This window comes from Etheostoma cragini, chromosome 7, assembly GCF_013103735.1.
Source record: "Etheostoma cragini isolate CJK2018 chromosome 7, CSU_Ecrag_1.0, whole genome shotgun sequence".
Classification (NCBI taxonomy): domain Eukaryota; kingdom Metazoa; phylum Chordata; class Actinopteri; order Perciformes; family Percidae; genus Etheostoma; species Etheostoma cragini.
This window is the reverse complement of record NC_048413.1, coordinates 25244033-25266186: the sequence shown is the minus strand read 5'-3', so window position 1 is coordinate 25266186 and position 22154 is coordinate 25244033. Positions and strand designations below refer to the sequence as shown.

The 22154-nt window shown below is 41.2% G+C and overlaps 1 long non-coding RNA gene across 1 annotated transcript; it reads left to right on the top strand.

Annotated features, from left to right (window-relative positions):
• The first annotated feature begins 4744 nt into the window (after positions 1-4744).
• Positions 4745-14044, top strand: LOC117947410. The gene is made up of 3 exons (XR_004657229.1): positions 4745-4756; positions 12348-12352; positions 13883-14044. It is a non-coding gene; the product is annotated as an uncharacterized LOC117947410 (long non-coding RNA).
• The last annotated feature ends 8110 nt before the right edge of the window (positions 14045-22154 follow it).

Sequence of the window (22154 nt, the reverse complement as noted above, 5' to 3'; positions counted from 1 at the left end):
CACAACCCCCATCTCTCCACAGATGCACACAAACAGCATGCTAAAAACCAGCGAAATGCAGTGTATTGAGGAGAACACTGTACCGAGGGGGTTTAAGTGGCGGTAATCATATATTGTTATCCATTTGGATGTTTTTAGCTGCAGGGTCTGTAGGATGAGGCAACAGAAGCCAGATACAGGGCAAGAGATTGAAAGAGACTACGTAGACAATGTCAAGAAGAGAAACATGTTTAAACCTACAGATAGACACTTTTGCAGCAAGAAAAAGGTGTGAATGTGAGAGAAATTGAGAAAGAAATGAGACAAAGCACTAAAGGCAAAAGGAACAATCTGGAAATAGGTATTGTGCAGCAACTGTGTACCTGAAGCCTGTCACACACTAATGCCGTGAGTTAGGAGAAAGGACAAAACACAACAGTCACAGTAAGTAAGCCATGATCCAGGTGACGGGTTGACAGCGTTAAACGTCGCCTCAGGAAACGCTGAAGGCATGCACGCGTAGGTGTACTTTATCTTCCCACGAGGCTGGCGTTGTGTAGTGTATCATTACAACCAGTGTATAGTTACGACAGGTCAGAGGCAGACAGTGGACACTAACATGTCATCAGGTTAGATTAAATTTCAGAACCAGAAGACAAGTGTCCTGAGGGGGGTTGGATACCGTTCGCATCTGAACCCATCAGCACTGGTACCTGAAATCTGGTTCCTAGTACCCAACAGTACTTTTTCGGTACTTTCCCTATGTAATTACAAACAAATATTTCAGTTGTAAAAATGATCCAAACCTATGCACCCTATCTATGTACCCTATTTATTTAGAACGTGGTTATTTATTTGGAATATTTTAAACTGACGTCATTACAAATTAAATGTAAACAAAAACCTTCCCTCTCTCCTCCCAAACCCATTCCTACATCCTATTAAAATTGGACAATTATTCAACTTTTATTCTGAAATGACGGCTCGTAAAAAGGAAGCTATTGGAAAAGGTTGATTATGACAAGCTTCCATAAACCCCTTAGATCTGAGAATATCCCACCACCTCCCTGTCCCCCCCCCATCTAAATTACAAACACACCAGTTGTCCCTCAGGCAACTGTACCATGTCGTGAACAGGAACACAGCCTTGTGTATGACTCCTGACATTTAGTTGGTAAAGGCTGGGTCTCACCTGTAGACCTTCCAACATTAATCGATTAATTAGTTAGCTGTCCAACTATTAAATGAATTTGTATCTGTGTTTCTAGTTTCTTCACACATCTATGGAAGCAAACTAAATGTGTGGACAAAACAAGACATTTGAGATCAACGTCTTAGGCACACCATTTTCTGACATTTCACAGACCAAGCCACTTTTAGGTTAATCAAGAAAACAATCAACAGATTTATCCAAAATGAAAATAATCAATGTCAATTGCAGCCCTAGTCTCACTACACCACAATCACAGCTTGTCAGTCTCAGGAAGCGTCTAACCTTTTGACCAAAGGGCACTTTAGAATAATACTTTATTGAAAGCAAAGGAGAATGAGGACACATAGGAATCTCATTTTCATAAATCAAGGTTATCTCTTGCTTGTATAATGAAATTTGTGGAATTGCTGTTAGACATTTTTTTCTCTTTCTCTTGTTTGTCCTCCTCCTGTTGCAAGAGTGTCAAGCAGAACGATATATGTCTCCCTCGCCTCGAGGCAGGCAGTGAGAGTGACCTTGCGGTCTGGGGGGTCAAGGCCTTCTGTTAACTTAACTACCATGCTAAAGGTCAACAGTGTCACAAACCACTGGTTCTTTAGAGAGGAATCCCAAAACCAGACCGCACATGATGTATGGGAAGCACACATGGTTGAAGCCGTGCTTTACATGTAGTAGAACATGTTTGACCATAATTCCTAATCCAATTCATCATTAATCATGAAGTAGTCTTTCATTTGATTTTCCTTGCAACATAACTTCAGGGGTTTTCTTCTCCAAAAAATAGATCATCATATTCATTCTTTTACTTTACCACAGAATTTACAGCCAAGGGGCTGTTATGATCTCTTTGTTATATGTAGTCACAAGGAGCCAGTGGATTCTTCGGCCCCGTGTTATGATACTTATTCTGCGTGTATCAATGTCATCTACACCGGTGCTTTAGTCTAGTGCTTTCACAATGTTACAGCGGTATTTCCCTTTGGGAGAAGCTTTTAGACCACCAGACAAACCCAACCATAGAAGTCTAGGTGAAGTCAGCTCCAACAATGGCTGCCCTGAGGGACACTGTCAACATGGGGCTTTGTTCCCACCCATCAGAAGCCTAACCATAATTACAAAGTGTCAGAACTATTTCTTAGGATCTGGGAGACATAGTACGACTGGGATGTACCTTACATCATTCTAACCATGCAGAAAGTAATTTAGTATTGACAAAAGAGCCCTAGAGGAAGGAGATTGTGGTGGTTCAACCTTTATGTGATGTTATCATGGACCAATAATATCTGCAGCAACAACAACCAAAGAGTCTTGAAAACAGATTAGAAACAAGATGAACCAAAGAGCTGCAGTTGTTGTGGTTTCTTGACTAAGATTCATTCCTGATGCATAAACCGAATCACACACTTCAAAAGATGAGCGTCTCAAAACAAAAAAAAAGATCCTTCATCCTAACACAGTGTACAAATACTAAATTATGAGTCCTGCATTCAAAACTGTACTTAAAGGTGCCCTGTGGAGTTTTGTCTAAACAAACAAAAGTTATGTTCACATTCCACACCTACTCTTGACAACATCCGGATGATACCTCTGATCATGTGGCGCAGGTTCTGGTTTAGGCTTAATGGACTTTTGGATCTGTAGCTACAGTTCATTCCTGTGTTGCATTAGTCATCTTTTGATTTCAATTTAATTTGAATTCAGCTCCACGCATAACTTTCACCGTAGCCTACGTAAGTGGCCTGGAGTTTATACTTGTGCGTTTGTGTGTGCATTGATCACTTTAAGAGAATTGCAGGCATGTATGTGTGAGCGTGTGGTAAAGTGAGTGAGAGAGTGACGGCAATCAGAGCAAGTACCGACTCTAGAGGCATGGTGAGAGAAACAAAGTGTCTCGCCTGTACTTTCATTTTTAAATATTATTATTATTTTTTTTTTTTTTTCCTTTATTAGACAGATACACAGTGGATAGCTGTGGAAGGGGGAGGGGGGATGACACACAGCAAAGGGTCACAGGCTGGATTTGAACCCGGGCCGCTGAAGAACTCAGCCAAAATGGGGCAAGCACACTAACTTAGTGAGCTATAGGCCACCCTGCCTGTATGTCGTGACGACGGTGGGAAATCTTTAGCAGGAAAAGTTAACCGTCTAGGGAAACACAACGCCACCAAGCCACGGCAGAGCAACGTCTAGTTACATTTGTTGAGAGTCACGCATCAGGCTACGGCGTGGGGTCCGTGTCTCCACGTATCTACATGCAGAGCCACGGCGTAGATTTAACGCAGAAGCATAAATCACGGTTTACTTTTCTTAGGTGGCCAGACAAACAACTCAAAATGAATTCTATTGTTGCTCTGTATCTGCTAGATGTGTAATTGATAATTGTTTGCAAACAAGTAGCCTATGCCATATCCACTTCAAAGTGGCCCAAAATGATGCAGGTGTAAGTACAGTACTTTAATAAATATACCAAATACTTTCCATCAAAATAACCCAACGTTGCAGCTGTAAGCAAACTACATCTACATTCTCAAGCACCACTGTGGGTGTTCCCTTGAGTTACACAGGGCAGGCCAGTTCTCCAGGCAGTATCATCTCTACTTTTATCTGTGTGTGTTATGCTTCAGCCCATGAGGCTGTACAGTGAGGGGAAGAGAAACAGTCTGGTATCAACAGGAAGAAGGAAAGGAAGTGACTTATTATCTCTGTAACCATTTTGCTGTTTAACCAGCCCAATTAGTTTTGCCTTCATCTCAAAAGGTGCTGCTCTGCACGTGCACCCACTTAAAAACTGCCAGCTCCATTTGCCATCTCCATGGCAGCAGACAATCCTCTGATACAGTTGGCCGAACCAGATCTGTAGGGACCAGAAAGGAGCCACTGACCTACATATGACAAGAGTATATCCACTGTAAATTACATTGGATTAAATGGTTTGCATATTGTAGCAGATCACAGAGTATATAGATCATCATAGCAGCAGTGAGGTTGCTCTTATACAGGCTGCATGCACTACAGCGCTGTGAAGGGGCTATTGAAAAGGACCCAATCCATTCTCTTATTACCCAGCAGGCAGCCATAAATCTGGACATGGCCCTCTCCTTTCTCCACTGCCAGAGAGAGATATACTACTACCAGCAAGCTGCCTCCCAATTCCGCTCTATGTCCTCTTCCTTTATATTCACACCTTTGTCTCTTCCGTTCTCGCTTTTCCTGACTACATTTCCTCTTTTTAATCCGTGCATTTTTTCCCCTCCGCATCCCAGTGTCACACAGGGTCAAGCACCCACCACTCCCTCCTTGTAACTGAGGGACACACACACACACACACACACACACACACACACACACAGAGCAGCAAACAAGTTTTAATTAAACGCAAAATGATTTACAGCTGAAAGACCAGCTGCAAAAAAAAGGCAGTGAATGATGTAGAGGGAAATAATCAATGTGGTTTATTAAATAGAAAAAATAGCCCGAACGTGCTGTGTTGTGCACTTTCAAGTCTAAATCAGGTAATGTGGATAAAGGGCCACTCTGTGTAATTTGTGTTTAATTGAGTTACCAGTGTTTACAGTGGACAGAACAGATGTGGGAATTTAACTCTTGAAGAAAGAATGTTTTAATATATTTAGCTCATGTGCATTAAAGGGTTTCATCAGGTTTATCACAACATCTTCTGGTGCAACTAACTCAAACTCATTGGCTCATTTCCTGTGAAGAGCACAAAAAATACACACACACTCACACACACATACATAACTATTACTATGAGTTATTATCATGAGGTGTTCAGGTCTATGGAACCCAGTGTATTTAATTGTAGGTGCTATTAAACTCCCTTGTCTTTCTGCACCTGTTATTCTTACACAGAGTTACAAGATTGTTACATTTCAAGCACTTTCACCTGTTCTGATTCTAAAAAATAAAAGTATAAAAAATAAGAATAATCCAAGAAAAAATAAATATGACAATGTAGTGTTTGGTCGCACTGATGTTTTTTATAGAAATGTAGTATTACAGTACAAATACTATTTTACTACTATAACATGTCCAATTAGCATGCATATGCAGTTTCTTTTTCTTAGGTATTTTTGGGGCTTTTTCAGCCTTTACTTTTGAGGACAGCTGAGAAATGAAAGGGGAATGACGTGCAGCAAAGGGCCGCAGGTTGGGCCCCCTGCTTTGAAGAGACGGCCGCTCTACCAACTGAGCTATCTGGCTGCCCTATGTGCCGAATATGCAAAAGACTCCTTTCCCATTGTCAGTGGACAAGTATGCCTTTCTGTTTTTTTCTGGTGTGTCTGGTGTTCGACGTCTTATAAATAGGATTGGCCATGACCACATCTCACACAGACAGATATGAGAGTGTAATCAATCCTAAAAATGCTTCCCAAAGTGTCAGAATGTTCCTTCAATTTGAATATCATAAGCTCTGTAGCAGATAAAAGACTAATTATTGAACAGAGAACAATGAGAATACTAGCTTAGTTTGCCCTTCGCATTTTTCTGAGACATAGAACAAACTGATTGGCCACAATTGCCCCAAACTAAGAAATGCTGATTTTGACAGGAATGTTTGAATACACTGTGTTATAAAACTTACATTTTGTGTTTTGTTGCAGGGAATTACCAGCAATAACCGTCAAGGGAGACACAAGATAAATGTGGTAAGGGCCACATGTGTCCATTGAAATAGCATCTAATGCATCCACACTGGAACTTAAAAAGAGAGTCAATGAGCCTGTGTAATCACCAGTGCAATAAAGCCCCAGGCACAGTGTGCTGCCATTAATGGCTACTAAACCTAAATCAAACCCAGATAGAAACAGCCTATAAACGGACATTAAACAACCCCGTCTCTTTGTGTTTGTTTTACTACAACATCAGAGCATCCAGACAACCTCCAAGGTCCTTTCAAACTGTTTAAATGTCCGACACACACACACACACACACACACACATACACACACACACACACACACACACACACACACACACACACACACACTCTGTTTGGGGTAATACACATGACATTCCACTAACTGCCTCCCAGACAATCCCCCCTCTGCCGCTTTCCAGCCTTTTTATTGGTAGTGATGGAGAGAGAGACCAGGGTCACCGTGGTAACCACATGCTCGGCTGGATACAGGACCTCATCTGGCTGTGTATAGCCGTCTGTGCAATGCCTGTGAGGAAACTGCCCCAAATCTCAGTTGACATTTGGCCGCCTTTAGTGTCTGTGTGTCTGAGTAAGTGTACAGTAGATGTGTTTGTGGCGGGGGAGGGGCTGGTAAATCTGGTCTGTGGTGAATATGAACATATTTCTTTTGTTATGACTTGTGTCCTGTGAGAACATTTGGATGCGTCTTAGGGAATGCCTTCCATGTCCTGACACCTTTTCATGTGTTTCTGGCTTTGCTTTTGTTGGTTCTTCACCATATCTAAGGCTGTTTATGCAGACATATGTTGGGGGGGGGGAAAGTGTAAAAAAAAGTTCAATATTGATTTGCCTCGTCCAAACTAGGCCTTTTAACACACAACACAGATGCTCTCAAGTGTGTTAAATTAAAGATTCTCTTTTCTTTTTTTCGGTCTCTTCATCTTCCCAGTTTTTCATGGCTCTTTGAGTTTGTGCTTCAGTCATCACGCTTTAAAAAGGCTTAGTTTGTCTCAGTCTCTGCATGTACTTATGTAAGCCAATGACATTGCATTGTTGCAGAAAAGGAGGATGGAGAGCAAGGAAGAAAGACAGAAAGAGAGTAGAGAGAGAGAAACAAAGAGACAAAGCAATGGGTTGGAAAGACTGAGAGCAATAAACAGGATTATAGAGATGCATGACTGTTGCTAATGCTTTACAAGTAACTGTCCTGATAAATAACTAAATCAATTAATACCTAAGCAGCTGCAGGATAATCATCTCCCATGAATCAGGAACTTCAGTATGTTTTCTTCCGGTTAAATTTGTTTGTCATTTTCTGTGACAGCTGATGAACACTTCTATATAATAAAGAGTTGGGGGCTAGTAAACATTTTGGCAGCACACTGCAAAAAAAAGTCAAATTTGGCATTTTCCATTACATGGTACCTGCTTGACTTGCATTGGCTCTACTCGCTTTTTTTGGTTTTCAATTTAGAAAAAAAGGTCCTTGGTACCTGCTGACAGGTAAGTTTTTTCAGTGTAACCTGTGTCGAGGTTCCAAGCGAGCTGAGGCGATACCAAAAGGTGACTTGAAAACCTGCAGACTTCTGATTGGTCGGAGAGAATCGTCACTGATCACGGCGTCATCGTTGCTTATGTAACACCCCTCAGACCGAGACGGTACTAGGAGTGTATAAAAGTTCAGTTTTGTTCCTTCACAGCAGGATTTATCACACAAGAGTTCACTACCGCGGACACACACACCGTGTTTCTTTTTTTCCTCCACGGCCTCGACTATCAACCTGAAAACGTGTCTTCTTCTAACATATATTACAGTATCTTGTAACTGTCGGTACACGATCCGTCCTGCCTGCACGATCCGTTCTGCGCATGATGTTCACGCATGCGCATAAATACGTAGCTGAAAACCTGGCTGTTTCCCTGCACAATCTTGGTACCACGCATGCGTCGGAACACTTGACGGCCAAGCGTCACAACGGACAGCTTTTTATTTTTTAATTTTATTAACAAAGAACAATTATATCCGAAAAGTCAATACCAGAAGTGCATATACAGAATATATATATATATAAAAAATTATATATATATATATATTAGCATTTTTAGTAGGCCAGACTTTTTGTAGTTCACAAGTGCTTTTTTTTTAAAATAAAGATATTTAAATTAAGACTTGTCACTGATCCAAAACTGTGTACTGACATCTGTGTACCAGTCATAGGTGACATTATTATTAAGTGATCAACATGTAATCTTTTTTTAAATTTATTTTTTATTTTTTAATGATCGTTTACGCCAGGCTATGAATTACGAGGTGTTTACGTGGTGGCCAATCCAAAAATATAAAGGAGTTGTTACATTAACATTTGATTACATGTGGAATGGGAATTCTTTTTGACTGAGGGAAAGACAAAGCATTTAAAAAAATTAAAAAAATTAAAACATTTGCAAGACAAATACAGGGCCCAGGCCAGTAAAAAGAATATTCGAGCACCACATTAACAAGCCTCCAATCATGTTTCATATTATTGTAACATGTTACATTAACATGCACTCGTTTGAAATCAGCCAAAGTCTGCATTTTTACGCGGGGGGGGCAATTTATTTTGCTGCAAAAAATTGCAGATTTCAATGCAAAATAATGCGGGGCTTGCATGATTTTTGTTGCTAAAAGTCACAAATATCTTAGCAGTAAGTTGAAACATGTTGTGTTTACTTTACACTAGGCAGCCATTTCCCTTGTTGCCATGGTAATGTTATGAAGTGACGCAATTACACAACAAGACAAACACACTCCATTTTTCATTAAACCGCAGTTGTTCCAAGTGCCCGCAATTTCATCACATAAATATCCCAGATATTCTATTGAATTTTTAAATAAAATGTGCCGCATAATCAAGGATTTTTGCAACAAACAAAAAAACTTTTTCGAGAATGCATGCATGGCCATGTTGCGCATGTGCAGGACGGATTGTGCAGTGTCGTGAAGCCTTGTAAAACACAATCATCATCGGCACATGCGTGAACATCTTGCTCATGCGCAGAACGGATCGTGCAGGCAGGACGGATCGTGTACCGACAGTAACAACAAATCACTACACAGGTAGCCCCCTACTGGCGGGGTGAAGAAATGCATGACGTATAATAAAACTACTGTACATGTCTCAATGTATTACTCAACAGAGTACACATAAAGTATGTGTTATATGTAAACCAAACAAAATACTTTCAATAGGGGTATTTCCAGGTGCTACATTCAGCAACAGACGGGGGTGTCCTGCCTGCTGTACATGCCAAGAATCAAAAACAACACACCTTTGATGTTCTGTGTGTGTCGCGTTAGGTCACGGGAGTTTCCTGTGGCCTCACCATGACGACCAGCCTCACGCATTGAATCTGCAATGGAAAAAGGAGGACGGGTCAGTGCGGTGAGTCAAGCTGAGTACAACCGATTACAGCTGGTACTGGCTGTGGGCGAGAAGTTTTAAGGTACTTTTACAAATTAAGATATGTTTGCTCATCATGGGAAGTACCATGTGTTGAGTTGTGTGATGTCATTACAACATGACATTTCACAGGATATCTAGGAAATAGTTTCATCTCACCGAGAGGTTATCAGCACGGTCCGAGGACCGTTCTGTCCCCTGATTACCTCGTCTTTTTGCTTTGATTCAACCGTAGACAGTCAGATCTTCATGGTCAATCATTTGGATCTATAAATATGTACCATGTAAATTCCACTCACCTCTACCAGTAGAAAACTTTACCGACTCATGACATCTTTGTGCAAGTGAAAACAGTTTTGATTATTCACAAGATGGACCACTTCTTCTTGTAGCCAGTTTGGTCACTTGATTTAAGAGGAATTATTTCCTCAAACTCAATTAAAAAAAACTAAAACTTGTTTTTTCTCACCAGGTGGAGATGTCTAAGTGCATCAATGTCTAAAACTGGCCTCTCATAATTCATAAAAATGTAGGGCTTTATATATTGTAATGATATTCAAAACGCTGACTCGTGTTTGGTCAGAAACAGGAGTAAGTTCATTATTTGACCCCGGCTTATACCCCGGATCCAAATCAGGTTAGAAGGAGGAAGCAGACTGAGGAAAGCAGGCCAAAGTTGGGCTGCAGACACCCGGAGTCGGTTACAGAGTCAGCCAGCACAGGGACAGCGATACCCGGTCTGTGTGTGGAGATAAAGAGGAGACAGAGGCACAGCCCCAATCACACATGAAAGAGAATTTCGGAGGCTGAGTTTGGGCTCTTTTTCCCTGGAGTCCCTCTGTGTCACACACACACACACACACACACACACACACACACACACACATCATCCCTGTCTTTCACACATGTAGCTCCTGGCTCCCTCCTCCTCCTCCTTCTGATTCTCACAAAGTCAAAACAAGTCCTTGGATCTTGTGACAACGTTGCTGCCACGCTATCTTTGTACGTGTGTGTTTTTCTTGCTGTCTGGGTCTTTTTACTGCTGCCCTCTCAAACTATCTTTCACTCCCCCTCCCCCTTTGTCTCCTCATATCTTCATAACCTCTCGCATGTACTGATGCACTCGTCTAATTTTTGATTTGATTAGATAATTGCATGGCAGGTCCCAACTTTCTCTGCGTCATCCAGAATAACTGATATATGGGAGTAAGTGTATTCTTTTCTAAATGCATCCATAAAACAGCTTCTTCTCTGATTCGCTCCAATTGTTGGTTTATCACCAAGCAGTCAACATGACGCTCCACCTTGCCCTTTTCCTCACCCTGATACCTCTGGCGCTGATTTCCTTCCAGTCTTCCAGATAATGGCGTTATCAGACAGGAAGTAGAGGAGAGTGGCTTCCTGGCCCATATACTGAGGCAACATAATGGTGCCAATGTAAAAAGAAAAGTCAGACTGTTTATCAAACATTCAGCGGATACAGGCAAGAGCTCACTACAGCACAACATCAATTTTTAATTGAGGGCCTCAAGAGGCATCCTTTACTATAATGACTTTCTGTGTGCATGTATTAAAGTTTTTTTTTTGATTGCTAAACAACACTGGGCAAAAACTGAAGCCACAGTCTGCACTGCCAACAGTCACCTGAACTAAATAGTTCACATTTTCCTGCAAAACTTATTCCAAGCCACACAACTCTTTACACACGTCTTAAAACAGGCTCAGTGCAGGCTACACCATGAACAGTCCTCAGTGAGATGACACACACCGTCACTCAGAACACACTGAGAGTAAAAACACTAGCGTCAAACACCAACACAGTAAATACTAACTTTCTCATCTTTACAGTTTGAACACTTTGAGTGACGTCACACTACTCAATAGTTTCTTCAGAGAAAAGTTATAGATTTTATGTACTGTGCAATTTTTACGTAGCATAAACAAAAAAACAAAAAAATTAGCTGTTTGCATCAATATAGTATTTGTTTCTAGTAATTTATTGAACAACTGACAAAAACTACAGGTGCATGAGAGTCATGAAGACTAGTGTGACTGACACTTCCTTACACTGGATGTCTGCATCATCTCTAAATACTGATGAATGTGGTGTTCCCATTGCTTTCAACTCCATTACTTTCTGAAAACCATAATAACGCAGTATTACTATTTTAGAGTAAGATATAGTGTTTTTCACTTTTTTTATGGCTGTGTAAGTAAACTTAGTCATCTGACTTGGACAAATGGTATCTTTGCTCTTTCATCTGCATCTCTCAAAGCTACAGTGTATAATTGTTTCATTCTTATTTGGTATTTGTGTACAAAACCAATGCTCTCTGAGCTTTCTTCATATACATACCGTAATATGTTCACTTAGTCTAAAACAAGACACTTGCTTAGGCTTTTGGCTAAAATTGCAATCAGCAGTGTGACCAGTGCGTGGTTAACAGTTCTGACAGCAGTGTGTTAGCATTTGAACAAAGTGCTATACATCCACAATGTTTTGCACATTGTGGTTAAAGTCATGAGATAAGTGATAAGTGTGGAGTTTTGCAAACTGTGTTCGAGAAGTGAAAAGGGAACTAGAGTTTGGTCCACATGAACTGCTGCAGGACAGACTGTAGTTTGAGCTTCAGTTGTGCCCAATGTCCTTTGGCAATTCAGAAAAATTGTTCTAATGTTCTAATGACATCCAGCATTTCAGCTACACCAAACCTGGGTTGTGAGATACTAAATTGAATATTTCTGCCATAATGCATTCAGCTCCATATCAGCTTTGAGCAAAAACAAAAAAAAATTGCACAAAACAAATATGACCCCAAATCATGTTTACCTGAAAATGTACGGACATGGCAGATTTACATGGATTAAGATCATGACCCCTGCAACTAGTACAAATTCCAAGAGGTCCCCAGGTATGTGTCCACTAGCTGGGGCATTTTTTTTGTTTTAATGGTGCATCAAGTTTTAGTAAATCCCTAGTTTGAAAGAAGATAACTGTCACTAAGAATTTAGGAACGAATTTACTCACAAACGTAGTCATGGACGTACAAAGAGCTTGTGCAACCCAACCCAAATCAGTCAACATCATACTTACAACTTACTCATTATGACCTCGTCTATTTCTCAGCTCATGTCAAAACATGCTCAGATCTGCTTTTCAGTGTCTGTACTCCTGAAGAGTCATCTGTCAAACACTGAAACCTCATAAATATGTGAGTTACGCAGACAACTGTTTACACTGATTGTGCCTCAAACTTTAACAAGCCTATTTGGCATAACCACAAACAAATAGAGGAAGAGAGAGTGATCGCTAGCCTGTTAGAATGACGATAGGTGAAGGTTAATCAGACAGAACAACAGTTGAAAATGAGAAGTTAAAGAGCAAACACACAGAAAATATTAGGGAAGAACATCAAAACATGAAAAAGAGGAAGTTAATTGCGTTGTCAGAAGTTGCACAAGTATTGCATCTGATGTGTGTTTTCTGTCTGGGAGTACAGACCGCATATTATTTTGGGTTTTTAAGACACCCTCAGGTACACTCTCTGTTACCGGGGGAAACTGATTGTGTGCAGGTGCATGCGAGAGCATACACAATGACACACTTATGTTATTGTGGCGTGCGTGTAAGAGCTTGCGTGCGTGCGTGCGTGCAGTTCAGAGCTGTCTCCCTTGAGTTAAACTGACGTCACAGTGACGGCCAAAGGTGACTCAGCCTTTAAGTCGTGTGTGTGTGTGTGTGTGTGTGTGTGTGGGAGGGTGATGTGTTAGATTCCGATGGAACCTTTTAGTGGGAGAGAGGTAGAAGTGGAGAAAGATTTAAAGTAGTTGACAGCTCAGTTAGGATAAAGAGATGAAAAGTGAAGGACGGTAGAGACACCCGCTGCAAAAACATCCATCTCGCAAACCTATTTAGACGTAGATTCTGTCTTACACTTTTTTGGATCACCTCTTCGTTCTTCTCATTCTTGGTACACGCAATCAAGGAGCAAAATAAATTCTTGTCAGTGCATGAACAATTCCCAGCAAAACGGCAGGGGAAATTCCATGTTTTTCAAACTGGGTCCTATTTTTTACAGACTAATGTGAACAAAAATCTTTTAAAATTAGTCCAGTATTAAGCGAAAATAATGTTCGCAACAGCTGCGAACCGGTCTGCATTGTAATCCCGTGGGGCAATTTTGCATTGTCAATGTACGTCCACTAAAAGTGGTTGTTTTTGCCACTGACAGACCCACATTGGTCTGACTACATTACGGAAAGATAAGGATGTCTTGTTCTAAAATCTTGTGAGGGGGGTTCCAGGGACTTTGTTATGTTGGAGAACAGAAAGTGCAGCTTTTCCCAAATTTTGTTAGTAACATTTCTAGCTACACTTTATGCAACTTTCATAAACTAACGTTACCTTTGTTGGATTTGGACAGGCTGAAATTGTGCTAGCACACAGCATGCAAATGGAAATGGAAAACTGCAGGGACCATTTCAACAGAGGATGACTACTGCCGGCCAAAGATGAGAAGAAATCATATACCAAAGAACCTTTTCCTGAAGAAAAATGATGATCCAAGTGTGAGGTGCTGAAGACAGAGCGGAGGTATGCTAACGCTATTAGCTAAAGTTACTGTGTTGACCTGGCATCAGTAAGTTACACACGTAAAGTTACACACAAAAGCATGGCAGGATAACAGCAACTTCTCTGTCTTTCCATAATGTAGTCAGACACTTAATACAATCTGAGCCCGTCAGTGGCAAAACAAGCACTTTTATGAGACGTACAATGACGGTTGCTGTTATTAATTGTTAATTGCCCCGAAGGGTTACGTTGCAGCCCATTTCATGGTTGCTAGCTGCAGGGATCTTGCTCAATGGACCAGTTTCAAACAATGTTGGTCCCATTAGATACTTAGACACAAAAACAGGGGAAAATAGGTTTTCAGGATGAAAATTTAAAAAATGTATAGGAAGGAACTCAGCAGAAGAAATTTATCTTTATGAGCTGTTTCACTGAAATGTTCTTCAAACAGGAAAATTACATAAGTCAAAAAAATGAATAGGGACGATTTTCTTCTGTCAGCCTGTTGGTTGACGGCTCATTCATCAACCAGAGAATTTTGTCCTGATCAGTCCATCCTGATATGTCATTGGGCAAGAGTCCCTTCCAGCCCCCAGGACTGCTGTTCTGAGGCTGAACCTGACCTCTGATCTCCCCCTGGAGAGGGATCATGATAAAACTAATTACTTGTGAGAAAAAATTAGCGTTTGACCAGCTGCAGAGAAAACATTTAGTCATTTTCGAGAGGGGACAAGAAAAAGACATCTTGTGTCTTGGAGCTCTGAAACAAGCAAGAACTGGTTCAGATATCTCAGTGACGTGGGACTATGATGGAGAGAGCAGAGAGAACAAGGCCCAGCAGTGTGGAGGGGATGACAACATGACAGGCTATAATAAAATGCATTAAGCCCTGACTGAGAACAGAAACCAACACACTAAACACACTACTAAAAACTTATCGAGTGTACATTACACACACTGCCGAGCCGCCAGTCACACACACTCCCACACACGTGCATGCAGACACACACACTCCCGGCAGTGAAATTCCACACCACCTCTCTGTTCTGCCCTTCTCTGTTCAGGTTACATCATGGTGTATAAATGGTTGCTATTACACTGATAGAGCTGACTTAGAAAAACATGGTAATGATGTAAAAGCTCCTGAGAAACTGTATAAAAAGAGGAAGATTTTGACAAGCAGTGAAAAGAAAAATATTGTAACAGAGGCTGAAAAGAGGGAGCATGAGGTACTACGTCAATTTACACATGTGTGTTCTTCTTCCCAAGAGTTTTAGCCCCACAGCTATTATCTACTACATCAATTTAGGATGTTTCCGTGAGTTTTGCCAGATGAGGCCGATCAGATAAGAATACAGACTATTCATGGGACACTGGTGTTGGTCCAATGGTACAGAAAAACACGTCACACCACTCACACCTTTGTTATTGATCTTCCCTGTCCTTTCTGTAACCTTGGACACGTTAGTCTGCAAAGAACATGCAGGGAAAGAATGTGGGGAAGTACCAGTGATGATTCATAGAATATCTATGGCAACGTAACCATGAGTCAACTGAAAGTGTTACAACATATATGAAGCCTGGACGCGAACGCGAACATGAGAATGTCCGCCACCAAAAGTGGTCCTAGAAGTTGTTTGTTCAAGCAGTAATCATGATTCACATGAATGTTAACAGTGGCCTCAAGAAACTGTTAACGGAGCAAAGCAGGAAGTAAAGGGATGGAGAATAAGAGCACCAAATTCTGCGCAGGAGTCCAGTTGATCACAGCGGCATCAATCCCCTCTTCTAAAGAGCAAAATATGTGTATTTCCCAAAATGTCAAACTATTCCTTTAAATGCTACACATCTTTATATTTTGGTATACTTTCTTTGTCTATTTCACCTTACACTCAAAAGCTTGATCTAATTATGTAAGGCAATGTTAGAGCAGATTGAAGGTCAAAGGTTAGGAGCAATCAGGGTTTCACAAGACGTTGTACTCTAACTCTGATCAGTAGACTTTACCAAAATGGAACCAAAGGTGCTAAAACAAAGTCAATGACACGTGTAGGTTTGGTCAAACGGGACTGTGTGAAGCTGCCTGAGAATAAGAGGTCATGGATTAGATGGCCGCAGGTCAGGGTAATGTAAGAGGAATGGTTGTGTCCATTAGTCTGTGGGGAAAACGGACAGATGAACAATCAACCAGCTGTAAGCCTGGAGTCAACAACAGTGTATCATAATCTGACTTCATCTCTTTCTCCTCCTCCTCCTCAACCAGCCAACCCTGCTCCTGTGTTTTTATTCAAATTCCACCAAAAGTTTTCCAATGATTCGTATCAGTAAATTCCCAGAAATCATTATTTGTGTATTTACTCTTTACATGTCATATTTCTTTTTCGGCTCTCTCACCGCTGTCATCATTATTCACCACCTGCTTCCATTAACATCCCCTTTCTCTCTCTCTCTCTCTCTCTCTCTCTCTCTCTCTGCACCCCCCTCTTCTCATCCTCTTTTTAACCCCTGTATCCTCTCACCGCATCCTCTTTATGTATCTAGCAGACATTATAAAAGGGGTTTACTATAATCATTACTCTAATCACCCTTTCACCTCTGACTACCCCCATCTCTTTTCTCTATAATGAGGAAAATTGTAGGTCAACAGGCAGAAGCCTCTGACGAGTTGAGCCAATCAAAACAGGCGTACAGAAGCCCCCCAGAAGCATCATTTGCACGGTTTATGTCATAGTAACAAATGTCTTGGTGGATGTGAGTATCTGTCCTATTAACCATGTTCTCTTTCAAATGGCAAGAGGAATTTAAAGCGGTGACAGGAAGCTTTTAACTGGTTATGAAATAATTTAATACCGATGCTGCGATAGGACCTGTATAAGCAAGCAAGACCATCAGCGAGAAGACTGGCCTGTCCCAAGGTCCAGTTGTAATGTAAAAACAACTCATTGTGGTTTTATCAGGAGTCATTTCTGGGCAAGCTGTTCCCCTCTGGTGCTAGTCTTAATGCTAATGCTAAGCTAATTGGCTCCAGGCTCTAACTCCATAATTAAACACATAGATGTGAGAGTGGAATTAATCTTCTCATCAAACTCTCAGCAAGAAAGCAAATAAGTGTATTTCTCCAAAATTAATGGGAAATTCCTTTCACACCCAATGATTTGTCTTCATAGTATGGAGCAAACATCGCTAACAGTGGTTTCAATCCATCCCGTTTAAACCATGTTATAATTTGCACACAAGTATTTGAAGTGACAGCCAGTAGATCAAACTAGGTCTCGTATCTCCCACAAAGCAAAACACTCTCCGACAGTCACAAAGTACAAACTGTTTTAAGACTAGAAAAACGCTATTTAAACACAGCACATTTACATTTACATTTACATTTACATTTACATTTACATTTACATTTACATTTACTGTTTCCGATTGAAAGCACATGTGTAGATAGCGATGTTTCAGGCACGCCGCTCTCACCGTGGAGTTATCTGACAGCACTCAAACAGGCATGAAATAATGCACATCACTGAGTACGTTCACATGCACACCAATATTCCACTGTTATTCTGAATATGATAATATTCCAAATTTGATAGAGGTCATGTAAACACCATATTCCAGTTGGATATTCCTAAAAACCTTTTTTTCCAAATATAGCATTTTTCCGATGAAGATATGTGGGATATTCCGGTATTATTCTGGTTTTAAAGGCATTCTTTGGACATGTATGCAGCGCTTTTGGAACATGCGTCTAACTCTGGGGTTTCACCTCAGTTTACGACCTTCTTGCCCTTTTACGGCTCTGTGCGTTGCTATGGTTGCTGTACCCAAACCAGCAAGCCAACATTTGGCAAGGCTGCAGACCCGATAAGAAGGAGAAACACAGATACTTAGATAGGTTTCTTGATTATGCGCATACATCACCACGCCGACCTTTTTGAAAAGCTGGTTGAAGGAATGAAAGAGGGACCGCCGCCGCTGCTGCTAGTAAACCATGAAAACATCCTGTTTTACCCAGCTAAGTAACTGGGAATATTAGTGGAATACTTACTTTCATTAGCCATGTAAACAGCTTAGTCGGAAAATTGTCTTTTGTGTCTGAATTAAGGCAAAAACCGGAATATTATAATAATTACGTAGTTGCGGATGTAAATTTGGACTTGATTTGGGTGTGAGGGAGGGAGTCCCGATCACAGTTGGTAAGCGGGTAGATGTCACAATCACTGAATACACACGGGGTGGGATTAATGAGGATTATGAATGAATTGTCTAATTTGTTGTTATTTAATTGTTTTGCTTTAAGTTTTCGTCTGCTGGTCTTTATATATTCTGAAAAAAATCAATGAATGTTTCTGCATTGAGTTCTTTTATTAGTAAAACATTTTTATTGCAGACTTTTACTTGAGTATTTTTTATACAGTGTGGTATTATTTTTACTTGAGTAAAAGATCTAAATACTTATTGCACAATTGGCAAAGAGAACACATTACATCCCACCGACCTATTTCCAAGGCTTTAGCACACACCATGCATTTCATACAACAGTAGTTGTGTATTTCCAGATGAGCCGAGTGAGCAGAGTATCAGGAGTCAAAACTTAAATAAATGATAAAACAATGTATTATGCAATCTTTTTTTCACAGCACTCAGGATATGTAGTATATGTTCACCTGCCCCCCCCCCCCCCCCCCCCCCCCCCCCCCCCCCCCCCCCCCCCCCCCCCCCCCCCCCATCTTTCCACGTGTCACACGCAAAACACGCTTGTGCAGACATATACAGTACGCTGCAACCTCCCTCTTGCCTCACAGGTATGTGCACGTGTTTTCTCACATTGTCATAGCTTCTCTTATTAATTTCCCAACCAGCACTTTAATGGAAACGTGTTTGGCTTGATCCCTGCGTGAGATAAACACGCCACAATTCACCAAAGGCATGGCTTTCTGTTCTCATGTAACACAAAGAAATTGGAGTTCTTCTAAATCTTTCCACTTGGGACCATGTGTCTTTTTCTTCTCTTTTTTCTCTCTAATCCTCACTTCTTTTAGCCTCATTGTCCCAACCCCCATTCCTTTCCCATGTTAATGTCCTCCCTTTTCACCCTCCGCTTTGTCTCCACTCTCGATTCTCTTTTCTTCTAAGCCTGATCTCCATCATTGCTTTGTCTCCTATAAGCACTGCTAGCGTAGTGGTATCACACAAGATTCACGTTCTCGTGCATGATATTATGACTTGTGTTTCCCTCTCTTCTTAAGAGATCCCCAGCTTGAGATTTCGGACTGGCCAATGTCAATGTTGGTCAGTCCAGGTCCAGACTGATATATCTCAACAAGCACAGGATGGATAGCCACGACATTAAGTACAGATAGTAATGCCCCTCAGAGGATGAATCCTACCGACTTTGGCGATCCTCTGTCTTTTCCTGTTGCACCATCATTAGGTCAACATTTTAATGTGTCCTATAGAGAGGACACTATATTGTAAAGATTTTAAACATATTGCAGTATTCTGCAATATGTCCCCAAATTACGTCCCCAAAAGGAAACTTTGTCAACATCTCTTTTATCTAAATAAAGAAAGAAATCTCCGTTGATCTCACTTCAACTTTTAATGCTGAATAATGGGATTGTCAGGCCAACAAACAGCCCAACACATTTATAATATCGACACAGTATTGTCAAAGAACATACAGTATGCTGTATTGATGTTATCCCCCAACCCTAGTATAAACGGTACCTATGCTCCGTTTTGTCTCATTTAGGTCAGTTTGTTTAGAAATCCACAAAAACGTTTGTTCTGCTTGGTCCCCGACATTAACAAAAATCACATGTGTAGGCTAGTTCATGGCTCAGTTAAAACGGGATAAAACGATGAATTGTCTTTCCCCCTTCACTACCATTGCTTTTGACATATAAGGTCCTGTGAATACTGATTTCAGCATCATGGTATACAGCCTCAGCTGTAGTTTGGCTGTAGACTCTTAGTCTTGTTAAATTAGTAATCTTGGATAAAGTGCAGAAATAATGTAGGCTACAAAACAAATGACATCTGACATCTTCTCTGTGAATTCCAGTGAAGCACCTCCCCTCAGATGCGGTGCCTTCATTTTCCATCTCTTTAATGCATCTGCTAAAAGCTGTAATACAAACCGCTTACTTCCAGGCCATTTTATTAACCATTCCTATTTTGCCTTCTGCTTCTCACATGAGAATTCTTGCAAGAACAACCACGAGAATTTGCCTTTTTCTGCTCCGTTTGGCTCCTTTTGATCCCACAGGCTGGGTTATGTGGGGAAACCAAGCTAATGGGGTACATACTTGTCCCTCCACCAGCTAATTCCGCATAAAAGTCACTTGCAATTACATGGTTAATGAGACAAATCTGAACAACCAGTTTGTGTGTTTTATTGTCATGGGATGTCTTGACTGTTTCCTATTTGGGGGGGTTTCTGGGCTGCAGATTTTAATTAACAAAACTGCTACTTTTCAACAACAAGCAGCAGTGGATGGCCTGTGCGTTGACTATATCACCATGTCAGAGTGTCAGTCAGGTCACATCACATAAACACTGTATGCACAGTAGGTCTGAACCCTGTTCAGCAGCTGCAGCAGCTACAACTGGTACTTCTTTCTGACAGCCTGCATGTTCTCAGAAAACTAGTGCCTCTCTATAATTCATCTAGGCCCTTTCTACACATGCATGCATGCAGGCACACAACTGTCAACACACACACACACACACACAAGGCCGGGCTACTGACAAAATTGCTTAAAGAGTCTCTGTTTACATATTTCATAAGTTAGCCATGCAGGTCTGAGTCTTAATGGAGAAATGAAGCTCAATTATGGATCCCAGGGTGCCATCTTTTACTGGTAGCATGCATAAGCAAGATTAAAGAACATCCCACTGTTACGGACTTATGCACACACACTTAAACTTGCCCTCTGTCTTTTTTTGGTTTCTCTTTCCCTTTCTGTCTATCTCTGGTTCTGTCTCTCGCTCTCTCACTCACACACACACACACACACCTGCAGTTGGTGGTCTCTGACTGACAGTATTAAAGGCTCCCAGGATCTCACCTCGTCAAATGTAAAAGCTTCTCAAGGTCTGGCACACAACTAGGCTATTATCCTCACATGCAGGAAGCCCCCTGTCCCAGATCATTAGACACACACTCAAACTTGTACCCCCTTCCAAACCAGCAACAATAGGGCAGAAAGGGAAGGAGAGGGGACCTTTAATGGTGCGACACCTTTTATGGACGGGACGGTGTCCATCAGACTGAAACGAATGATCTCCTACCGCAATCTTCCAGTGCTCATGCACAAGGTTAAAACAAGCCTTTATCCGGCCGTCAGACACGACAAGGGTTGTCTGAATCTGTTGATGACGATCCTCGCAGAGGAACACTGCGTCCTCTTTTCTCGCCATGCCCCTCGTGATTTCACCCTCATCTTACCTTCAACTCTGCCTCAGTTTTACATAACTCTCAAAACAAACAACAGAAATGTGCCTCCTGAATAAATGAGCGCATTTATTGCCTTTTTGAGCACACATTTAGAATTCTCTCCCCAGACCCATATAAATCAAACCAGAAGCATTCACTCAAGCCCGAGCCATTACACCTTAATAATGCCCCCCCCCCCCGTATAGACATACATACACACACACACACTCCCAAACTTTCTTTCCTGTCTTGCAAAATTCCTTGGATTATTCTGGCGACCTAGTTTACAGCCCTCGCCTCTGAGCCAAAGAGAGTTGGTTCCTTTTGAAGATGCATTGAGCAGCACAGCATGACAAGCCCATTATACAGCCGGAGGAGGAAAAACCGCTCAATTACCAACTCCTAACTCTTGAGGGGAAAGCAATGCGCACTATTCACTTAACCACATCAGTTTTTATTACTCAATAGTAATAGTAAAATAATGAAAAAGTGTTAGGTTGCACACAATAATCTTGTCTATAGTGTCACATAGGACACAGGCTCACATAATACACAGTAAGTATATTGATATATTTTGCTAATGCAGTTTTGTTACATGAGTGATGATCTGACAGACATCCTCCAGTGTGGAAGCTCTAGTGGTTCGACCATATCGGCCTTTGTGTCAGTGATAATCCATTTCTGTGCTCATAAACACTGTCTTAGACATTTTCCCAGCCCCTGGACAGTTGGAACTAGAGTGTCATTATGACATTTTTAGAAAACCACAGATTCAAGGTTCAAGGTAACTTTATTATCCCCAAGGGGCAATTTGAATTACAGCCAGCAGTAACAATATTCTATCAACC